Here is a 22,299-nt window from a genome sequence, read left to right as displayed (position 1 = left end):
GGAATTTTCATCTGCCTCGAGATGACTGGGTGTTTGTGTTGTCCTCATCATTTCATCATCATTCATGAAAGTGGCGAGATTGGACTCAGCAAAGGTTGGGCATTTGTACGGGCGCTGATAACCGCGCAGTTGGGCGCCTCACAAACGAAACATCATCATCTTCATCATCATCCAATCTTCTTTCATCTTCCTTCCTCAATGTCCAGGTCTCCGCACCATATAGTGAAACACTCCATACGTATCATTTGGTAAGTCTTTTCCTCAGATCTTTGTTTAGTGGCCCACAAAGTAATTTCTGTTTCCTCTTGAATCCTTCTTTTGCCATTGCAATTCTTTTCCTAATTTTTGAAGATCCGCAGCATCAAATCTACGTTCAATTTATACGTTTACAATGAAAATTACTGTAAGAATTATAAGTGTGGTATTTTTGAAGGATACTGAAATGGACATTTAAGATACTAAATGAATTCACGCTAAGTGTCATCCAAGGCAGGGTATGGGAAGTACCGATAGTGAGAGGGATCTTTGAAAATATGCTAAGCCATCGAGGACTAGATACTAGAATAACGAAAGGAAGTAAGACTGTACATTGTAAAAAGTGATTAAAATTACACTACCTCTAATAGTGAGTTTCATGGGTACAGAACAGGTGTAGGAATCAAGCAAGTTGCACACAAATGTTATCAGTAGAAAGGTAATTCATCAAATAATTAGCATTACACTTCAAATAGTTTTTTATCTGCTGCCATTTTTTGAGAATTATTCCATGATGCACTATCTTTAGACTCCCCGGATTGAAGCTCCGTAATGTAAGGAATTGATGGTAGGTTTCGTCAACCTCTGTCAGTCGTTCATCTTGGGGAGCTAACGGTTGAGCTTATGCTTAGCACCTACGACGTTAAGAACAGCTACACCCAGAAGTAGGCCAGTCGCTTAGGTAAACAACCGTGAGCAGCTGTGCGTCTCCTTGGCGCACCATATGCGGCTGAGATCACTGAAGCGAAGGCTATGATGCTATTGTTCTGAGTCTTACTTCCGCGCGTTTAACGCCGTCCTTGCTATTAACTGGGTTGCGATTGCTTGTACCTTTCCAAATTTGTAGCCTCACTAACTGGTGTCCTAATTTACGCTTCCATCGTTAATATCCCATACGCCTCTGATCATAGCCTGTCGATCTTCGGATGGCTGCCTTCTTGCTTCACCTTCTCTCTCCCTCTATCGCCCCCCCCCCCCTCCCTCGTTTGCTTCTTAGTCACCACTATTCTGCAGCCACTTGAGGTCAGGTGAAACAAACTTCTTTACCTATACGACACAAAATTTTGTTCCCTGACTGTTCATTCAGTTCACAACTGTCCCCATACTTTGTCTAGCGAGTTATTTCTTGACGTGTACTGTGCGAAAACTGTCAATGTTTTCGAGATAAGGGGATTAGGAGGAGGGTTCCCGGGTTCGATTCCCGGCGGGGTCAGGGATTTTCTCTGCCTCGTGATGACTGGGTGTTGTGTGCTGTTCGTAGGTTAGTTAGGTTTAAGTAGTTCTAAGTTCTAGGGGACTGATGACCATAGATGTTAAGTCCCATAGTGCTCAGAGCCATTTTTGATTAGGAGGAACTTCGAGAAGTCCCCACCCGCTTTGCAATATTCTGATCGTCGCAGGAACCAGTGTTTGAGTGTGAATCGTTCTGATTCTGAACTATTCCATACACTAACTTTCCGCATCATCGGTTACAAGTGGCTATGCTGTTTCGCAAATGTTTTTTATTCCAGTCTTTGATCACAATATAAAGTCCGTCGACGATGACCAGTTTCAGTCAGTAATGACCATCTTCAGATCTGTTCTACACCATGCCCTAATGTGATAAATCCGTATACGTTTTGACGATGCCATTACGGCCGGTCATCGTCGAAGAACTTTGTATTGTGAACAAAGACTATAATAAAAAACATTTGACAGTACCTGGATCACTGTTTGTATTCACGACTATGTCGCAGCTTGTGTATCCTGTTTCGAATTGTATGACAATACACCTGACATAGTATCGATGCCCTTGCCTCCATAAAACTAATCATGTGCACATACAAGTAGTTTCAGAACAGAGTTATCATGAATTTCTGTGTACTTCAAGTTTTGATTAATTCGAACAACGCCATCATAGTGACTGCTATTGAGAATCCAGTGTGGCGTAAAAAGCTATGCACTATGTAAGTAATATAATTGAAAGTATCGGGTCACCCGTATGTAATGCACAGTTGTCATGAGTGTCGGAACCGCCATTAAAAAAGGAGGCAGTTTTGTTTTGTGTTGTCAGTAAAGAAGCAGTTTCAGCAGAGTGGGTCGTGCAGGGGAGCTCAGTATTTTCGAACGTGACCTACTTAGCGGCCACCAGCTGTGTAAAACATCCACCAGCGACATTTCAAACCCATGTACAGATGTCCAGGTCGACCGTTCATGTCACTATAGAGTGAAAACGGGAAGGATCAACCACACATAAACCAAGACCGGGCGGATCTCATGTACTGACGGACGGGAACCCCCTATCACTACGAAGCTGGAAAAAAAATCGAAATCAGTTGAAGGACTCACTCGCGACTTTCAAAGTGCTACCAGCAGTCAAGCTAGCACAGTGACTGTGCGTAGGATGTTAAAAAAATGGGGTAAAACGCTTGAGCAGCTTCCCATAACCCACACATTTCTATAGGGAAAGCTAAGGTGTGCTTGAAATGTTGTGAAGAGAGACACCACTTTACAGGGGGTGACTGGAAACGAGTGATTTAGAATCAGGAATCTCTCTGGAAACCCGACGGAAGGTTTTGGGTTAGGCGAATTGTCTGGTGAACGTTACCTGGCATGATGTGTAGTGCCAACAGCGAAGTACGGAGGATGTGGTGTTACAGTGTCTGCGTGTTTTTAGTGGTTAAAGTGTGGTCTCCTTATTGCGCTAAGGGATGACGATGAGGTCCCATACTCCGAGGAGCATAGGGAGCGATGCGGGAGACTCGTACCGCCGATTAGGCAAGGTCGTAGCGGAGGTGGTTTGCCATTGCCTTCCTCCGACCGTAATGGGGATGAATGATGATGATGAAGACAGTACCACAACACCCAGTCATCTCAAGGCAGGGAAAATCCTGGACCCCGTGAGCAAGAAGCGAGAACGCTACCGCTAGACCACGAGTTGCGGACTATTGCGCTAAAGAAAACTCTAAATGCGGATAGGTACGAAAACATTTTACAGCTTTGTGTACTGCGTGCAGTAGAAGGGACAGTTCAGAGACGGTAACTATATCAGCATGACAAAACATCATGTTATAAAGCAGCATCTATGAGACAATGACTTATGGACAACAACATTCCTGAAATTAATTGGCCTGCCCGGACTCCCGACCTGAACTCGATGGAATCTTTTTCGAATGTGTTCAAATGTCAACCTCGCTTCAGACCCCAGTGTCCAATATAAAACGCTATTTTTTCTTGTTTTAGCTCTTGAGGAAGATTGGTGTGCCATTCCTCCACAGACATTCAGACATGGCATTGATAGTGTCGCCTACTGAACTTCTTAAGGCAAAAGGGGGACATACTCCATATTAATATATTAATGTTCACTAATAGCTGTCTGGATACTTTTGATTCGATAGAGTACATGTACCATTCTTCATGTTTTAGTAATCACGTTTCACACAATCTCCCACAGTTCAATTTATCCGTTCAAATGGCTCTGAGCACTAATGGACTTAACATCTGAGGTCATCAGCCCCCTAGAACATAGAACTACCTAAACCTAACTAACCTAAGGACATCACGCAATTCCCTGCCCGAGGCAGGATTCGAACCTGCGACCGTAGCAGTCGCGCGGTTCCGGACTGAAGCGCCTAGAACCGTCGGCCACCGCGGCTGGCTATTTATCCGTTAACATTGTGGAATAATTTAGCCTGAGTCATGCTGGAGCCTTCAACATTTCTATATCGAGTTAACTGTGAAGCTACGGTCTTTTCGTTTCCACATCAACGAATACTGTTTGGATTTTATGCTTGCAACTCTGCCCTTATAGCGTACAGTAGTCTTACTGCTTCATTCAGTGTTAGTAATAAATTTCACACTTTTCGCGTGGTATTCTAGCCGTATTAAGGCGTTGCACACTAAGAAAGTAAACCATGGAACGTAAATAAACTGTAATGGAATTTTTTCTGGCGGCTTGTTTTGAGTCACACTGAGAAAATGGTGCGCCTGGTGATAAAGGCAACTCAGTTTCGTACTGTGCTTCGGAGAGCCTCGCATCGTGCCATTAGTGGGCTCGCTGCAAATGAATAAGGGAAGCAATTAGTGTTACAGTCTGTGTAAGTGCCCATTCGGGAGAAAAGCTATAAAAGGAGGAGGAGCGGAGAAGCTATGTGGACACTGCACTTCATATAGTTACAAAATGTACACCTGCACCTCCACGTGAATGCTTTGTGGCGCTAGAAATCGTCTCAGAAATAGAAAGCACGTCAGTAGACGAGCAGTGAGACTCGCGCTCGGAACATGCCAAGCGTGCTCTGATTCTCGCAGAGCCATATTTTCAGGCCAATCCATGCCTACTTTCCAGAATCGACGACAACAAACTCGTAGTCTCTGACAAATACTACAGAGTTTTTTTGCGTCCTCAATAAGAGCTGGTTTCAGGTTAACAGTTTTTTTCTGCACTCACTGTGCGGTACACCATAGGCCGGACAAACCAGCGAGTGGCAGACCCCAACCAACAGCAGTACTTAGTTTCTACATACGGTCCGCAACTGTTTCTTTAATGGAAATGCCGCTGCATTTTCTCTGTAGAACTTCATCCATCATATGTAAAGCGGTTTCAGATCTACTTGAAAATGGATTAACATTGAAACCGGTAGTCAGGGCCGGCGCAAGGCACGTGCGAAAAGTGTGGCCGCACGGGACGGCACTTTCCGAAGGGCGGCAAGTCTGCCGCCCCCACTTTTTTTTTTTTTAATGACAAACTCAGCATTCATGCCCAAGAGGGGACTGGAAACTAAACCTCGGAGGAAGCGGCTTCTGGAACTGCGGCATGGCGCCTCGACTACCTGCCGGCCGCCCCTGTTGAACAAGGGGAGGGAGGAGGACTAATTTCTTCCTCGCCACTGTGGCAGCACCGTCGTGTTTACGCCGGAGGAGCAAAGAGGGGAAGCGGTCTGGCGTACACGCCAGTATTTCTTATGAGTGGAGCACTGCCAGCCTGTTACGCACCGTGCGTTTACTCACTACTAATTTTGCAGAAAACGAAACGTTCAAGTCGGTTTAGAGGTAAGCACATTAAGCACATATTAAAAGCTTTGAGACTGGCCACTCTGAAAAGTAAAAACAAAAGTTGCCGTTGATTGCCGACATTTCCTACAGATTTGTTTAAATAAAATAACACAAACGTTCCGTAGAAAAAAAACGGGGGGGGGGGCAATTTAGCAGCTCGCACGGGGCGGCACTTGGGCTTGCGCCGGCCCTGCCGGTAGTGGACTAAATAAAATTCTAGAGAGCAGCTGGAGCGGCCTTTTCATTACACTGTTCTTCCTCCAGTGCACCTGTTCACTCTGCTTCCTTTTTTGTAGGTACGTTAAGGGTACAGAATACTTAATTTGGTAATGGAAGGTAAAAAGTGTAGAGGAAGAAAGTGGATTTATGTTGCTATACTTCAGTACAGATGAAGAGATTCTCACGATAGACTGGCATGTAGATGCTGCATAAAATCAGTTTTCTTCCGTCTCTTTCAACACTTACCGGTCCCGACCCTAACAGATCCCGCTAATTTAGTGTTGTTCGTTGTCTTACACCTGACTACCGGGGAGAGCTTTACATTGACAACACAATGTCTGAGCAATGACAGTCGTAGCATATCCTACACGTTTGCACGTCCAAAAATTTTATAATCTATGATCTATGTTTAGGTTCGTAAGTTGTTTCGGTTGAAAGTGAAATAATATTATTTGCCTATGTCTATGGCAAAGTTAATGTTTAATTTTTTTAATATCTTTTTTGTGTGCGAGCTCTGGTTATAACTGTTAACAAACATTGGAGGTTTGGCACTGGTATAGGAAGCCCTCTACTTTGTAGTAGCAGGAGTTGTGAATGTGCCTTCCCACGTTTCTGCTGCCGCACTACTCCAGCATCAGCTTAAAAGCCAGCCACCTGTCACTGGAGTTGGTCAAAAGCGCCCCTATCACATGGGAATCAACGAGGCGGTGGCACATACCGCCGCATCGTTCTGTGTCTTTGTTTTACCTACTGTGCTGAAGGCTTCTCACTACGAGTTCTGGCACTATGAGATAGTAACATCAACTGGCGCAGACATCGCCCCATAACGCTCTGCGAAAAACTAATTTGTAGGTCATTTTCACAAGTAGTCCCCAGTTGACATGTATTACTTGTTTATGTTAATCTTCAGTCGTTAAGCTGTATTGCTGTTATTATTACCATCTGTATCGTCATCATTATTCAGTAATATAACTAACAGTAATACTCCAACCTGTCTGTCCGGCAAGTCAGTTTTCTTGAGTGTGCCGAGTTGTTTCTATTCGACATATTGCAGGCAGATCAAGTTGCGGAGTGGCGTGGAATTCTGTATGAGTGCTGCCGTCGGACGCGGGGGATGATTTAAGAGGGGAGGGCCCGAAATGTGGGTCACCGATTTTGATCAAGTTTCGCAAGGACGTTCTGTACTGAAAATCAAGAGAGACATTTTTCGATTTTTTGCTAGACGCTCCCAAGTTCTCGAAAAAATCGATATCGAACTTGGAAGGAAAATTGTATTTTAAATGCTATCCATCGAAAGATCGTCTAAAAACAAACGTTTTTATTAATATACTATGTGTTCCAAAGTTAATAATGTTCAAGTTATTAACGTTTTCTTATTTTGATGCCATAGCTTAGATATCCGTCACTCAATGCGTCTAGCAGAGCGAGATCGGCAGTCGAGCGGTCAAGTCATTAAACTACTATACTGCTGGTCCGTGTTCGAATCTTTCAAATGGTTCAAATGGCTCTAAGCACTATGGGACTTGACTTCTGAGGTAATCAGTCCCCTAGAACTTAAAACTACTTAAACCTAACTAACCTAAGGACATCACACACATCCATGCCTGAGGCAGGATTCGAACCTGCGACCGTAGCACAAGGCTGACAAAGAGAGGTCCATTCCTGTTGTATCACTTTCACGCGGACCATATACAGAAGTTCTGTCTAGCATCTCATGTGTCACGATGAAAATAACCGTCTATATATTATGCCACTTACGTGATTATTAATCGCACATCTCGATGTTTTACGTAGAAAACAAAAAGAAACGAAAGGTATCGCCATTATTAGAATCTTATCGAATACACAGAAGAAAATATCGCATAACAAAACACGGACAGCGGTTTGGCTGTCTAATGCCCTGATCGCTCGTCTGCCGACCTTACTATGCTGTTGTTGTTGTGGTCTTCAGTCCTAAGACTGGTTTGATGCAGCTCTCCATGCTACTCTATCCTGTGCAAGCTTCTTCATCTCCAAGTACCTACTGCATCCTACATCCTTCTGTATCTGTTTAGTGTAATCATCTCTTGGTCTCCCTCTACGATTTTTGCCCTCCACGCTGCCCTCCAATACTAAATTGGTGATCCCTTGATGCCTCAGAACGTGTCCTACCACCCGATCCCCTCTTCTAACCAAGTTGTGCCACAAATTCCTCTTCTCGCCAGTTCTGTTCAGTACCTCCTCATCACCTTACGTGATCTACCCATCTAATCTTCAACATTCTTCTGTAGCACCACATTTAGAAAGCTTCTATTCTCTTCTTGTCCAAACTATTTATCGTCCATATTTCACATCCGTACATGTCTACACTCCGTACAAATACTTTCAGAAACGACTTCCTGACACTTAAATCTATATTCGATGTTTACAAACTCCTCGTCTTCAGAAACACTTTCCTTGCCATTGCCAGTCGACATTTTATATCCTCTCTACGTCGACCATCATCAGTTATTTTGCTCCCTAAATAGCAAAACTCCTTTACTACTTTAAGTGTCTCATTTCCTAATCTAATTCCCTCAGCATCACCCGACTTAATTCGACTACATTCCACTATCCTCGTTTTGCTTTTGTTGATGTTCATCTTATATCCTCCTTTCAAGACACTGTCCATTGTGTTCAACTGCTCTTGTAAGTCCTTTGCTGTCTCTGACAGAATTACAATGTCATCAGCGAACCTCAAAGTTTTTACTTCTTTTCCGTGGATTTTAATACCTACTCCGAACTTTTCTTTTGTTTCCTTTATTGCTTGCTCAATATACAGATTGAATAACATCGGGGAGAGGCTACAACCCTGTCTCACTCCCTTCCCAACCACTGCTTCCCTTTCATACCCCTCGACTCTTATAACTGCCATCTGGTTTCTGTACAAATTGTAAATAGCCTTTCGCTCCCTGTATTTTACCCCTGCCACCTTCAGAAATTGAAAGAGAGTATTCCAGTCAACATTGTCAAAAGCTTTCTCCAAGTCTACAAATGCTAGAAACGTAGATTTGCCTTTCCTTAATCTAGCTTCTAAGATAAGTCGTAGGGTCAGTATTGCCTCACGTGTTCCAATATTTCTACGGAATCCAAACTGATCTTCCCCAAGGTCGGCTTCTACCAGTTTTTCCATTCGTCTGTAAAGAATTCGCGTTAGTATTTTGCATCCGTGACTTATTAAACTGATTGTTCGGTAATTTTCACATCTGTCAGCACCTGCTTTCTTTGGGATACACACTGAATGATGGGTACCCAAGCCACAGCATGAAAAACAAAAAAATCTTTAACAACTAGAACGTTATTAACGTTGGATTCCATGTTACATTAGTAAAAAAATATTTGATTTTAGACGATCTTTCATTTTCCAGTACTGAAAATCTGATTTTTCGTCACTAACTTTGACCTAGATTTTTCAAAAAACTATGTAGTGTCTAGCAAAATGCCGAAACACGATCCATTTATTTTCAGTACCTGTTATGCTCCCACCTTGTTACAAAATGTTGAATAGTAAAGCAGTCCCGTCTACGTGTGCGCTCGTTTGATATGACGATCATGCAGCTCCACTCCGACTCAGGTAAACCGACCTTGGACTCGTCCGCACAATACACATGTGGATTTTCATGGTTTTCCTTAATCATTTCCAGCGATTCCCTGTAGGAAGACCGCGGCTGTTTGCATGCCTGCCTGCCTGCTTTATTTTGTCATACCGTTTGTCGTCAGGAACATACAGTAAAGGAGCCACGCAGCGAACACTAATATTGCGGAGCACGAATGCGGACGTTTCTCGGTGCTGGTAATCTCATACAGAGTGTACTTTTGCTCGCAGAGACCTGGTTATATCGACCATTGGAAAGACGTGCTCAGACTTGGCATGGGGCCGCGAGATGTTGTTGCAGGGAGGCAGCAGCAGCAGCCAGCAACAGCGGACGTACAGGGCGTGCAGGAGCCATTTGGCTGCGCGGCACGTAGCCGCATGCTCCGTGTTTCGAGTCCCGCGGTAAATTGTGACCGCCGCACTGCACTCTGCCAAATACGCTTACACTCACGAATTGAGGGCACCGTTTGACTTCAAACTCTGGCATTCACGCAAGACACATAGTTGACGTATTCACTACTGTCATCCCGCCATAAACCGAAGAGCGTGCGGGCGAATCTCCAGTTGTCCAGTCAGCTTTGTAGCACCTAAAGGCCTTCCAATACTGTACCGGTTCATCGCAACGCGCCTATTAAATAAGTGGCAAGACAGTGCCCAGACACGGCTGGCAGTGTTTATATTCCAATACATGTGTTAACAATACACGGAATACAGTAATTTGTAACTAACATAAGTAAAGCATTAAACGCGTGAAACATTCTAATAAGGGAACATTCCCAGGTGCAGATATACAATATCCATTAAATGTAATTTAGCATATTGGATTTAGAGGGAATGTATTCGAAACCATGAACCATAAAGAAACGTGTTCCATGAAAAAAATTGTAATGTAATTAATCTTCTTGGAGACGCTATTAACAACTTTTGTAATAATCTGACATTTTGAAAACTACTCCACCGCCATTAATTAATTTTAATTAATTAATTTAATTTTAAAAAATGAAAACTTGTCATGACTTAAAGAAGTCTTCACAGCACATCTACCAATATGTAATGAACTGCTTTCGGAAAGTCATTTTTGGAAAAATAAGTTTTACACAATCTACGGTCGACATTTTTCAGCATACCTGCTTAAAATATCTAAACATTTATTATTCTAATTAATTGTTTTACTGGTGTTAGTTTTAGGTTTTAAGTTGTTATTTTACGTTTTAAATTCACTTTATTTTGTTTTTGGTTTACCGTTTCGCATATGTGTATTTTGTTAATTGAAACTAATAAGTAACTCATTATCATGACACAGAATCATTACAATAATCATAATCTGTAAGGAAATGCTTAAAACGTACATTCAATGACTGTACGAGTCATCACATTATAATTAGTATTATTAATGAAAATGCGAGGATGTCGTCATAATCATACGACAGTCAAAACAGTTCTTTCGGCATCCCAACAATCTAACAATAACACAGATTTTTCTCCCGCACTTGGAAAAAAAACTTCTGTCATATCTCTTTTGACCTGGTCAGACGTTAGTTACTATATTTCGGTGCGCTCGCCAGAACATTTGAAGCTTCGGAAAGCGATTATCGAATTCTCGGCCCAAACTCTCCACTTCTTATGCGCCTTTTTAGTTTTTAGAACTAAAGAAACGGGCCACATTCAGCCACTGGGTGTAAACGGCTTTCGATGTTGTAAGAACTTTGTAAGAAGAAACTTCCTGGCAGATTAAAACTGTGTGCCCGACCGAGACTCGAACTCGGACCTTTGCCTTTCGCGGGCAAGTGCTCTACCATTTTTTTTTTATTTTTTATTTTTTTTTCCGTTGGTGATCGTTGTGTTTGGTCGTTGCGGACGTCACATGACATCCGTTTAAGTTCGTTTGTTGATCTTTTCACTCAGTTTTTTATTACAGAGGCCAACCAGCCCTCTGACCGAACACGCTGAGGTACCGTGCCGGCATGAGCTACCGAAGCACGACTCACGCCCGGTACTCACAGCTGTACTTCTTCCAGTACCTCGTCTTCTACCTTCCAAACTTTACAGAAGCTCTCCTGCGAACCTTGCAGAATCTTTGTAAGAAGATTTTCAGATCTTGTTCTGCTGAATGATTACGACGTCAATCTCCATTCGAGAAACAGTATAACAAAGCTGCAGTCACTGCTACATAATCAGTTCTCTTCGACAACGATTTCCAGTGTATTGAAATATGCCTGGTACAAATCTGGGCTTTTACAGGATCTCCTGCCACAATTTGAGTATCCTGCAGAATTTTGTTTTACACTGTGTTGTCTGTCGTGTGTATTGTGAAGAAATTTCATTCATTTTATGTGCGTGGTGTAAAACAATTTATGTTTTACCGTTTCCTTACAGATTGTCGTAACTGTAATTATTTTGTATGCGTTACTTATAACTTTCGTTAACATACCACGTTTATATCAAACGGTAAACAAAAAAAAAAAAACAATTTAAAACGTAAAATAATTTAAAACATAAAACAAACATAACTAAACCAAGTCATCAGAATAACAATGAATGTTCAGATATTTTAACTTTGTAGAAAATAATCCGACAGTACATTGTGTCCAACATGTTTTCCAAAAATGGTGTTTGAGAAACCAACTTCATTACACATGTTTGGAGGCTAGTTTGCGAAATTATTAGAACGGGGTTTCTGTTCGTAGCGTTGTAATTTTTATCGGGACAAGTATTTAGATTCTGTCCGAGGTTTTCGTCGCCTTGCATTATGGAGAACCGTTGCGCAATTCGTTCATCTATGAATCTAAATATATTTATCTTAATATACGTAAGGCGTTATGTGACTGTTGTAATGCTAGTGTTTATAATTACCTAATAAAACCTTCTTCTGACGAATACGCTACCACCACTAATACTGCTGCGAAATTTCGTGATCTGTGCTAACAAACATGAATTTTCGGTGATTTCATTTAGTTTTTTAAACAGTTATGAAAACTATTTCTTTCTCATTACTTGGCTTACTGATTCTAATTTCTGTTTCCAGGTGGACGTGAGCTGGAATCACGCCGCCCATTCCTGGTGAGTACTTGCCCGTCTAGCACTAACTAGACATTGCGCCTGTTCGGTGACAGAGGGGCACAGAAGCTGAGCGCGTTTTGTGTGGCATTTTCCCATTCTCGATCATTGTATAAACACAAACTTTCTCGTTATTATTATTATTATTATTATTATTATTATTTTATTATTACTATTACTATACACCGAGGTCGGTAATGAACAGCAGTGTGATGTCGCCTGAACCGGCTGTAGCCACTTCTAGTATTCGTAGTACAAAAAATTATCATCGCCAAACTGTATTGAAATGAGATGCAGAGGCAGTGGCATAGATTTTGTGACTAAACTTCGCGCTGGCGTACTGGATTAAATCATACTGCAGTTCGTGGTGTCTTTTGGACAGAGGCGCATGCCACGTGGCCAATGTTTGTAGTAGTACGTCCATCGTAAAGGGAGGGAAAGCACGTTACCGCGTTCCATGGCCCCTCATTATCTCATGCCGTACACACCCAGCTCTATTTTCAATAGTCCGTGCCGAATTTGAGTTTCACATTGAAAGCATCCCACCACGACGTTTTTCAGATATGCTCGATAAATAGCGTAGGCGGTTTTTTTTTCTCCGTTCTTAGATTTACCAACGATTGAGGAGTCGCATTGGTAAGATTGGGTACGCATTTTGGGGGACTTGGGTTCAGATCCCCGTGTGGCCAACCAGATTTCGGATTTCCATCGTTTCTTTAATCCACATAAGGTGAATGGGGAATAGTTCTGTTGGAAAGGATTCACCCAATTTCATTCCCAAAATCCGAGCTGGTTTTTCGTCTCTAATGACCTAGCTATTGGTGGAATGTTAAAACTTAATCTTCCTTCCTTCAGAGTTACCCTCTACAAGGAATAAACACCCTAAACTGCATATTAATCCATTGCTGCCGAACTTGGTCTTTGCATGTCCTAAACTACGATTTACGTTTTTCCTCGTCTATGATGTCCTTGAATTTATGTCACATTTTTGGATTGCGATGATGATAAAAATTCCCACTAACGGATGGAACAACCGATGGTTTTTTTGTCTCAAGTTGTTTAATATAAGCTGTAAATTCTTCAGCAACGTTTTAGAGAACGAAAGCTAAAAACCGTACTAGACATTTATAAAAAATGTAACTAAAGCACAACCTAAAAACTGAAAGACTTATTGTAAAATATGATAATGGACGGAATTTTGCTCAAAGAGATACCTCAGCTATGTATGCTTTAGGAAGGGTTTATTTCGACAGCCTCAGTTGTGTGACAAACGTTTGACGGATAAATTCAAAAATGTATAACGATTATTATGTATCTTCAAAACTACTCATCAGATATGTGGGATGCGACTGAGATTGTAAAAATAAACTTCGTATATAATCAGATTCGTCAGTCCATACAAGACCGACATGTGTAGCAACAGTGCCTGATCAAAAATTTTGTTGTATAAGGCACTGTACTAGTGAATTTGATAGTCATGAGCATGGCCCCAGGCAATTACGTTACAATGAGTGCTTATTAATTGATGCCAGTCATTTAGAACCTGTGCGTAGCGAGAATATCGCCTGGACTGCGTAGCAATTAATAAATACAAAAGTACATGAAAGTCAGATTTTACGTAACACGTTATTTGATAGTATCAACAATATCAGTTAACCCCTGATTCTTTAAGGAATCGAACTTCCATATATACAACAGTTTGCTATGTCTGATTACTTAACAAATGAGTTACTATGCTAAATATTTGACGTTAAGCAAGTAAGCTAGAAGTAGTTTAAAAAAGATTTTTTATAATGCTTAAAATTTGTTCCAAGTCGCTAAGTGCTCTCATTGTGAAACTCTTAATGAGTATTCTTGGTAATTTGCGCTCCATTTTAAGCGAAGGCTCGTGTTCCACACAAATTAAAGTTTATGACGTCGTAACTCCCGAACTATACTTCATACGATGACGTAATTGTGCAGGTTCATTTGGTGGCATATGTGGATACTGTCCGAAAAGTGTGTTGCGAATAGAATTTGCAGTAAAGGAAATAATAAATTGAAAGTTCAAGTCTGATGCTGAAGTTCCACTGTGTGAACAGCGATGATGTCGTAAGCGATAAACTTTTTTCTTTCATCTTCTTTAGGGGGATGACAGCGAGAAAAAGTTTCGTGAGCGTTTGAAATTATATTTAAAGTTGCTTGAAGTCGGTAAGTGTTCTCATTCTCTGAATGAGTGAAGCCTGGCTAATTGCTGGCCGTCAGTTACGCTGCCTCCAGATAGATGCACAGTTTGTAACTGTAATACTTATCTTATTCTTTTAAACCATTAGCGTACGATTATGCCTCTTAATGAGTCGATAATGACAGCACTTTACATTTTTAAATTCGGTCAATAATTACGCGAAGTGCTGAAAATCAAAATTTTGTTGCCACCGAAAGCCGTCAGATAGGCAGCCTGCAGCAGGTACGGGGTTCCGGGGTAGACCAGGGGACCAGTGCGGAACTTTCGCATTTTTATTGTTAAATACGTAATGACAGTACGGTATTTGGAGTAAGTTTGTTGCTGTTGTGGTCTTCAGTACAGAGACTGGTTTGATGCAGCTCTCCATGCTACTGTATCTTGTGCGAGCTTCTTCATCTTCAAGTAACTACTGCACCCTACATCCTTCTAAATCTGCTTAGTGTATTCATTTCTTGGTCTCCCTCTACGATTTTCACCCTCCACGCTTCCATCCAATATTAAAGTGGTGATCTCTTGATGCCTCAGAACGTGTCCTACCACCCGATCCCGAATTCTAACCAAGTTGTGCCACAAATTCAATTCTGTTCAGTACCTCCTCATTAGTTACGTGATCTACCCACCTAATCTTCAACATTCTTCTGTAGCACCACATTTCGAAAGCTTCTATTCTCTTCTTGTCCAAACTATTTATCGTCCATGTTTCACATCCGTACATGTGTACACTCCGTACAAATATTCCAGAAAAGACTTCCTGACACTTAAATCTATACTCGATGTTTATAAATTTCTCGTCTTCAGAAACACTTTCCTTGCCATTGCCAGTCTACATTTTGTATCCTCTCTACTTCGGCCATCGTCAGTTATTTTGCTCCTCAAATAGAAAACTCATCTACTATTTAAGTGTCTCATTTCCTAATCAAATTCCCTCAGTATCGCTGATTTAATTCGACTACATTCCATTACCTTCGTTCTGCTTATTTTTATGTTCATCTTATATCCTCCTTTCAAGACACTGTCCATTGTGTTCAACTGCTCTTCCAAGTCCTTTGCTGTCCCTGACAGAATTACAATGTCATCGGCGAACCTCAAAGTTTTTATTTCTTCTCCGTGGATTTTAATACCTACACCGAAATTTTCTTTTGTTTCCTTTACTGCTTGCTCAGTATTCAGATTGAATAACATCGGGAATAGGCTACAACCCTGTCTCACTCCCTTCCCAACCACTGCTTCCCTTTCATGCCCCTCGACGCTTATAACTGCCATCTAGTTTCTGTACAAATTTTAAATAGTCTTTCGCTCCCTGTATTTTACCCCTGCCACTTTCAGAATTTGAAATGGAGTATTCCAATCAACATTGTCAAAAGCTTTCTCTAAGTCTAAAAATACTAGAAATGTAGGTTTACCTTCCCTTAATCTTTCTTCTAAGATAAGTCGTAGGGTCAGTATTGCCTCAAGTGTTCCAACATTTCTACAGAACCCGAACTGATGTTCCCCAAGGTCGACTTCTACCAGTTTTTCCATTCGTCTGTAAAGAATTCGTGTAAGTGACTTATTAAGCTGATAGTACGTTAATTTTCACAACTGTCAATACCTGCTTTCTTTGGGATTGGAAGTATTATATTCTTCTTGAAGTCTTAGGGTATTTCATCTGTCTCATACATCTTGCTGACCAGATGGTAGAGTTTTGTCATAGCTGGCTCTCCCAAGGTTATCAGTAGTTCCAATGGAATGTTGTCTACTCTCAGGGCCTTGTTTCGTCGTAGGTCTTTCAGTGCTCTGTCAAATTCTTCGCGCAGTATCCTATATCCCATTTCATATTCGTTTATGTCCTCTTCCATTTTCATAATAATTCCCTCAAGTACAATGCCCTTGTATAGACCCTCTATATACTACTTCCATCTTTCTGCTTTCCCTTCTTTGCTTAGAACTGGTTTTCCATCTGAGCTCTTGATGTTCACACAAGTGGTTTTATTTTCTCCAAAGGTCTCTTTAGTTTTCCTGTAGGCAGTATCTATCTTACTCCTAGTGATATATACCTCTACATCATTACATTTTTCTCTGCCTAGCCATTTTGCATTTCCTGTCGATCGCACTTTTGAGACGTTTGTATTCCTTTCCGCCTGCTTCATTTGCTGCATTTTTAAATTTTCTCCTAGTCGTTAGAATAAGGAAAAATCATCTTTAACCCTTTAGTACTTGCACAGCTGATACATGTCACACAACAATTTTCTTTTTGTTACGTTGTCGCTCGTACGGGTGCCCACAGACGTGAATTTGTATACATTGGAGTTCCACTTTAAAGGTCATTATTTAACCATTGCTGTTTGAATGTGGGTATTGCTAGGATGTACTAAAATAAGTTCATCGACATTGTGCGCTCTGTTTGACAGTTGTCAGCCGCGCAACTACTAGTGTTACAGTTTCCGTTGCTATTTCGACTGGTAAACTTCTATTTTTCAGTCATTGATTCAGCAAAAATGAAGACAAATCATTGAAGAGAACTAATTTCCTAACCAATGTTGCACGGGAACTTACATATCCCCAAGTAGAACAGAGACGTCAAGCACCACAGGTTTCTACGAAGATCAGAAGGCGTGGACTTTCACTGCTCGAACTGAGACTGTAAATAGGGCACAAGAGGAAAGAAAGGGAAAGAGAGGAAGATGTTACGCATGTGGTAGATCGCAGGACAAATCAACCAGGAAGTGGTGCGTTATGTGCGATAAGTGGCTCTGAGCAGTATGGGACTCAACTGCTGAGGTTATTAGTCCCCTAGAACTTAGAACTAGTTAAACCTAACTAACCTAAGGACATCACACACATCCATGCCCGAGGCAGGATTCGAACCTGCGACCGTAGTGGTCTCGCGGTTCCAGACTGCAGCGCCAGAACCGCGCGGGCACTTCGGCCGGCTTGCGATAAGTGGATCTGCTCTGATCGTTTGAAGGAAGTTAGCGACTTGTTTGAACGGAGCAGGCTGAAATAATACATGTGTCGGAAAATAACTTTGGAAATATTGTTTAATTCTTCTGTTACAGAGGTTCATATACAGCTATTTAACGCATGGTTTTCACACTACACTTGTTATTCATAATCATTCATTTTTACTGCAGTATAAGTTCACTTTTATTTCCTTTAAATTACAGTGTGTTATGTGTGGATATTATAAAAATATAGCGCATTCAACTGTGGAGTTGAGTAATTAATATCATTATGCAAGTGTGTATCCCGTTGTTAAAGAGATTGAAAACAACAGTGGGTGACAAAAATTCACGCGACTACTGCAGGGTTAAAAATGAACGGGACGACGTGAAATATTTATCATGGATTTATGATACATCCTTTCGTATACTGTACATTTACATGTGTGCAAAAGTGTTTCGCATTCCGAATGTTTGTACCGGCTACCCTATAATTTGGACAGCAGCTGTTACATTTGTGACGTGTTGAGCCCGGTGTACGCGGCTTATCTTTGACGTCTACGTGACGTTATTTTCAGTGTCGAAAACAAGGGCGCATGTTGGCCATGTTTCTCTGGCCAGCGGAAACATCTGGCCATGGGTTGCCAAGAGGCTAGCAGACCGCCACTCGCTACGGTTGATGAACGCTGGCGTAGGGTTAAAGCAGCATGGTATGACGTACTCTTACGTACTCAAGCTCAGTAATACCCGGTACCCATCCGGGTCAGCGCCACTGTTGCTGCCACAGGGAGCAGTTTCGTGTATCGAATTTCATGTCCTGTACATCCCCAAATCACCTACAAATTTGGTCATGTATTGCTCCTAATATAAAGTATATGCAAAATTGTAATCCCCCCACTAAGTTTCTGTATGAAACGTAGACCAAATTTACCTCCCATTCTATAACAAGTCTACGTATTACCAAAATTATGTACCCACAGACTGTTACCCAACTTTAATTCATATGCTAACCTTTAATTGAACAGAACCTAATTTGAACTAAAATGGCAGCGCGGAGTGGTCACGCGGTTAGAGGCTCCATGTACGGGTTGCACGGTCCCTCCCGCCGGAGGTTCGGTCCTCCCTCGGGCATGGGTGTGTGGGTTGTTCTTAGCATAAGTTAGTTTAAGTAGTGTGTAAGTCTAGGGACCGATGACCTCAGCAGTTTGGTCCCTTAGGAATTCATTAAACTGTAACTGGTCGGAATACAACTTGTCTTTATAATACATGGACAATTGAAATAAAACAGTTATCGGCCCCTAATCAAATTTTCCACTTACCTGCAACAAGATTGTTGCAGAGTTCTCGAAAGCACAACAGCAAACAGCAAGCAAGCAGCTGCTGAGCTTGATTTCTATGTTTAAATAAAGTTTCCAAACAGCATTCAAACTGTTGTCTTTGCTGCCGTTGAAACTTTATTGGCCATACGTGTATAATTTATGCGAAGTTGCATTGAAGATTAAATATTCTGGGACCCAGTAGTTGCTGTTGATGCACCTTGTTGGTCCCTGTTGATGAGGATATTACTGGTCCTGGGCGACACGCTGTCCGGAACGAGCAGTGCAGAACGGATAGGTCGGGGCGTCGCGAATGTGTCTGCGCGCTGCTGGCGAGGGAAGAGCGGAGAGCGGCGTGCGCTGCTTTGTCTCCTGCCACACAATGGGCTGCTGGGGAGGGCCAGGAGGTGGCCAGCTGCGCGCCCATTGTGCGCCGAACGGCTTCTGCCTCTGAGCCTGGTCCTGGTGTCCAATGCGCTCGCTGACAACAGCCTGCGGCTGCCGCCGGTCGCGTGTTCCAAGCCCGCTGCAGGCATTCTTTAACCCTTACCGTACCAAGGCAGAGGGGAGGGCGGGTACTTCGTGCCCACCTTTTGTAAATATTGTAATTTAGATCGACATTTCATATGTTAAACTTCTGATAAAAGAAATTATTATTTTTTATTATTTTCTGTAGCAGATTTTATAAATAAACTTATTCAGCTAAACGTTAATTTAAGTCTAATGGCGGTCGTCATAAAGTCTACCTCGGTAGTAGTAGGTGTGACTTGACAACGAATGTTTCGGGGAGTTCTTGTAAGGCGTAGTTATCGCAATGGAAGGCAGTTTCAGGCCTTACGTGGACTGAAAAGAGCGCTTCAAGAAGAATGGACAATAATTTTCTCGCAAGAACTTTGTATTTTACTTTCGTAGGGACCCTGCCTTTATACTGTTTTCCGCCACTGTGTGTTCGACCTTGTAATCTCTTTCCACACATGTTCCATAACTTTCTTCCAGTTTTCTAGCGTTGTTCGTATAACACCTTCATTTATGAACCTCTCCGCGGCCTGTTTCTTCATCTTTCAACCAGCTCAGTATTTCGTTTCTCCTAGGCAGCCGTAGGTGCCTTATGTAATTGTACAGAATGGTACGGCTCGTTGTCAGTTACAAAAACACTACCAGAGCTGATATTTCATAGCGAACGAGTAACGAACTAGTCTTTAAATGTCTCATTTCCTCGTGGTAATAGTTTTTTTTTATGCTGAAACATCGTCATAGCACTGGACGCAAAGCTGTTCACAGAGCCAACGTGAACAGTAATTAGTCACCCTCCCATACCAGTTGGAACACTCAGTTCCATGGCGCTCGCCCTCTGTCCACGCGACGGATGGTGCATGAGGCACGTCGACACATGTTTCGTCAATCCATGTTACATTCTCCGGATTCATAGCAACTCACACAAGAAATATCTCATTGTCACAGTGTCTCCGCTTTCCATCAGTACCTTTCTTCTTAAGACCTCTGTCATTTAAAGTGGCGGTTACTCCTTCCTGCTGTAGTACGCGTACATACACCTGATCAGCCAGAATATTATCAGTGCCGACCTACCATCGTTACAAATCCGTGCAGGCGATAGCAACGTCACCTGGCGAGGAATGACTGCTAGTCAGACGCACGCACGGTACATGTAGTATCCGTGTGCATGCTGCCCGTGTGTAGAATGGGGAAGGTGCGCGATCTATCTGAGTATGGTGGAGGGCAGATTGTGATGGACCGGAGGCTCGGCACCAGCATTTCCGAAACTGCATGACTTGTTGAGTGTTCGCGGAGTGCTGTGGTCAGTGTCTTTAACATATAGCGAGACCAAAGTGTAACCACTTCCAGAAGGTGTGGTGTTGGGTCGCCACCCTTCATCACAGATGTCGGACGTCGTAGGCTGGGCAGACTGGTAAAACAGAACAGGCGGCGAATGTGACGGAACTAACATCAGACTTCAATATTGGGCAGAGTACAAGTGTGTCTGAGCGCATAGTGCACCGGCGACCCATGCATGTGCCACTGTTAACACCATGACATCGGCAACTATGACTGAGACGGGCACTGGACGTTGGTACAACGGCAGAGTGCTGCATGGTCAGATCAATTACAATATCTTCTTCACGATGTCGATGGTAGGGCGCAAATCGTCTTCCAGAGGAACAGTTCCTTGACACCTGTACTGCGGGACGAAGACATGTTGGCGGCGCGTTTACTTTGCTCTGGGGAACATTCACGTCGGTCCAGTGAAGCTCCTGCAAGGCACCATGAGGGCCAAGGAGTGTCGTACACTGTTTGTAGACCACAGACATCCCCTAATGACGATCATGTTTCTCGAGGGCAGTGTGTAACCTCCCAACAGTAAAAAATATAATTACATCATTCACATTCAGCGTAACCTCCCAGTAAATGAATTCCGTAACCTACCAATAATACAATGTGACTAACCTCTCAATAAAATTGTGGCTCACTTATAACCTTTCAACAATTGATTGTGAATTTAAACTAGTATATTTTGGACGTCAGCAATGCTGCATCATGGCCCTGAAAGATCATACTGAATAAATTGAAAATTCTTACCTCAATAACGTCGCCGGATAACGCGTATACAGTATATCTGCTCCTATATGAAATTTTTCTGGCACAGCCCAGTGCAATGCTGGCCAATAGATTTGTCACGTATAAAAGGAAACAACTGATTTTTCTTTACAATAATCGGGATGACCATGGATTGGAGAAATTAGTAAATTCTTTAAATTGAGATGAATGATTCTCAAAACTTAATTTTTATAAGAAAGATTATTATTAAGAGATTTTTTAAAAGCATTTACATGGGACTTCATATAACAATACTACATATGCGCGATGCTGCTTTTACCTTATACTACAACGCTCAGGCACCGCCATCGCTCCCACGACCGGCCCAGCCAACACGACACACCAGACTGTTAGCTACTACAAACTCCTACTGCTACAGAGTTCCTACTGCTGACAGCACTGCTCTCTGGTCTGAGATTCTCTTATACCTTACATATCATAGGCAGCGCATGAGCAGTCCATCGAAATTACATCTCCTCGAGTGCGCTAGCAACAAATTTCTTAATCATGGACCTCTTACAAGTGGCATTTTTCATCAAGATAATGCGCCATATCACAAGGCCAGGAGTGTGATGGCATAGTTCGAGGAATACAGTGGCGAGTTCCAATTGATGAGCTGGCCCTCCAACCCGCCAATCTGAACGCGTTGGAACACGTCTAGGATGTAATAAACGTGATGGTCAGAGCTCACCACCTACCCCTCCCCCGCCTCGGAATTTACGGGAATTATGTGTTTTGTGTGTGCAGATTCCAAAAGTTCTCTTCTCTGCTCTACAGGAAACCATTTTCCACACGCACACGGCAACAAACTCCCAGAATTAGTGGAATGAATGCCTCCACACACAAACCTGAACTAAGCACGCAGCACCACTGACTGAAAGCAGGGGACGCTGGGGCGCTGTTACGGTAACGTAAACAAAATCTCATGATCTGATTGGCCGCCGTGGTAGCGTGAAGAATTTCAAACGTCAGAGTTCCTCCCTCACTATCCGGAGAGTAGGTCTCGGGTTTTTGGCTGCTGAAAATCAGGAAATTATTTTTTATGTTTTA

At 42.3% G+C, this 22,299-nt stretch overlaps 1 protein-coding gene across 1 annotated transcript in view; it reads left to right on the top strand.

Moving 5' to 3' along the window:
• LOC126109897 (hormone receptor 4) overlaps window positions 1-22,299 on the top strand; it is a 617,359-nt gene that overhangs the window by 307,305 nt on the left and 287,755 nt on the right. The window contains exon 3 of the mRNA XM_049914995.1: window positions 12,144-12,178. The gene's annotated coding sequence lies outside the window, so the exon portion shown is untranslated. The remainder of the gene's footprint in view (window positions 1-12,143; window positions 12,179-22,299) is intronic.

This window comes from Schistocerca cancellata, chromosome 1 (assembly GCF_023864275.1).
Source record: "Schistocerca cancellata isolate TAMUIC-IGC-003103 chromosome 1, iqSchCanc2.1, whole genome shotgun sequence".
NCBI lineage: Eukaryota > Metazoa > Arthropoda > Insecta > Orthoptera > Acrididae > Schistocerca > Schistocerca cancellata.
This window is presented reverse-complemented; position numbering and strand designations above follow the sequence as displayed.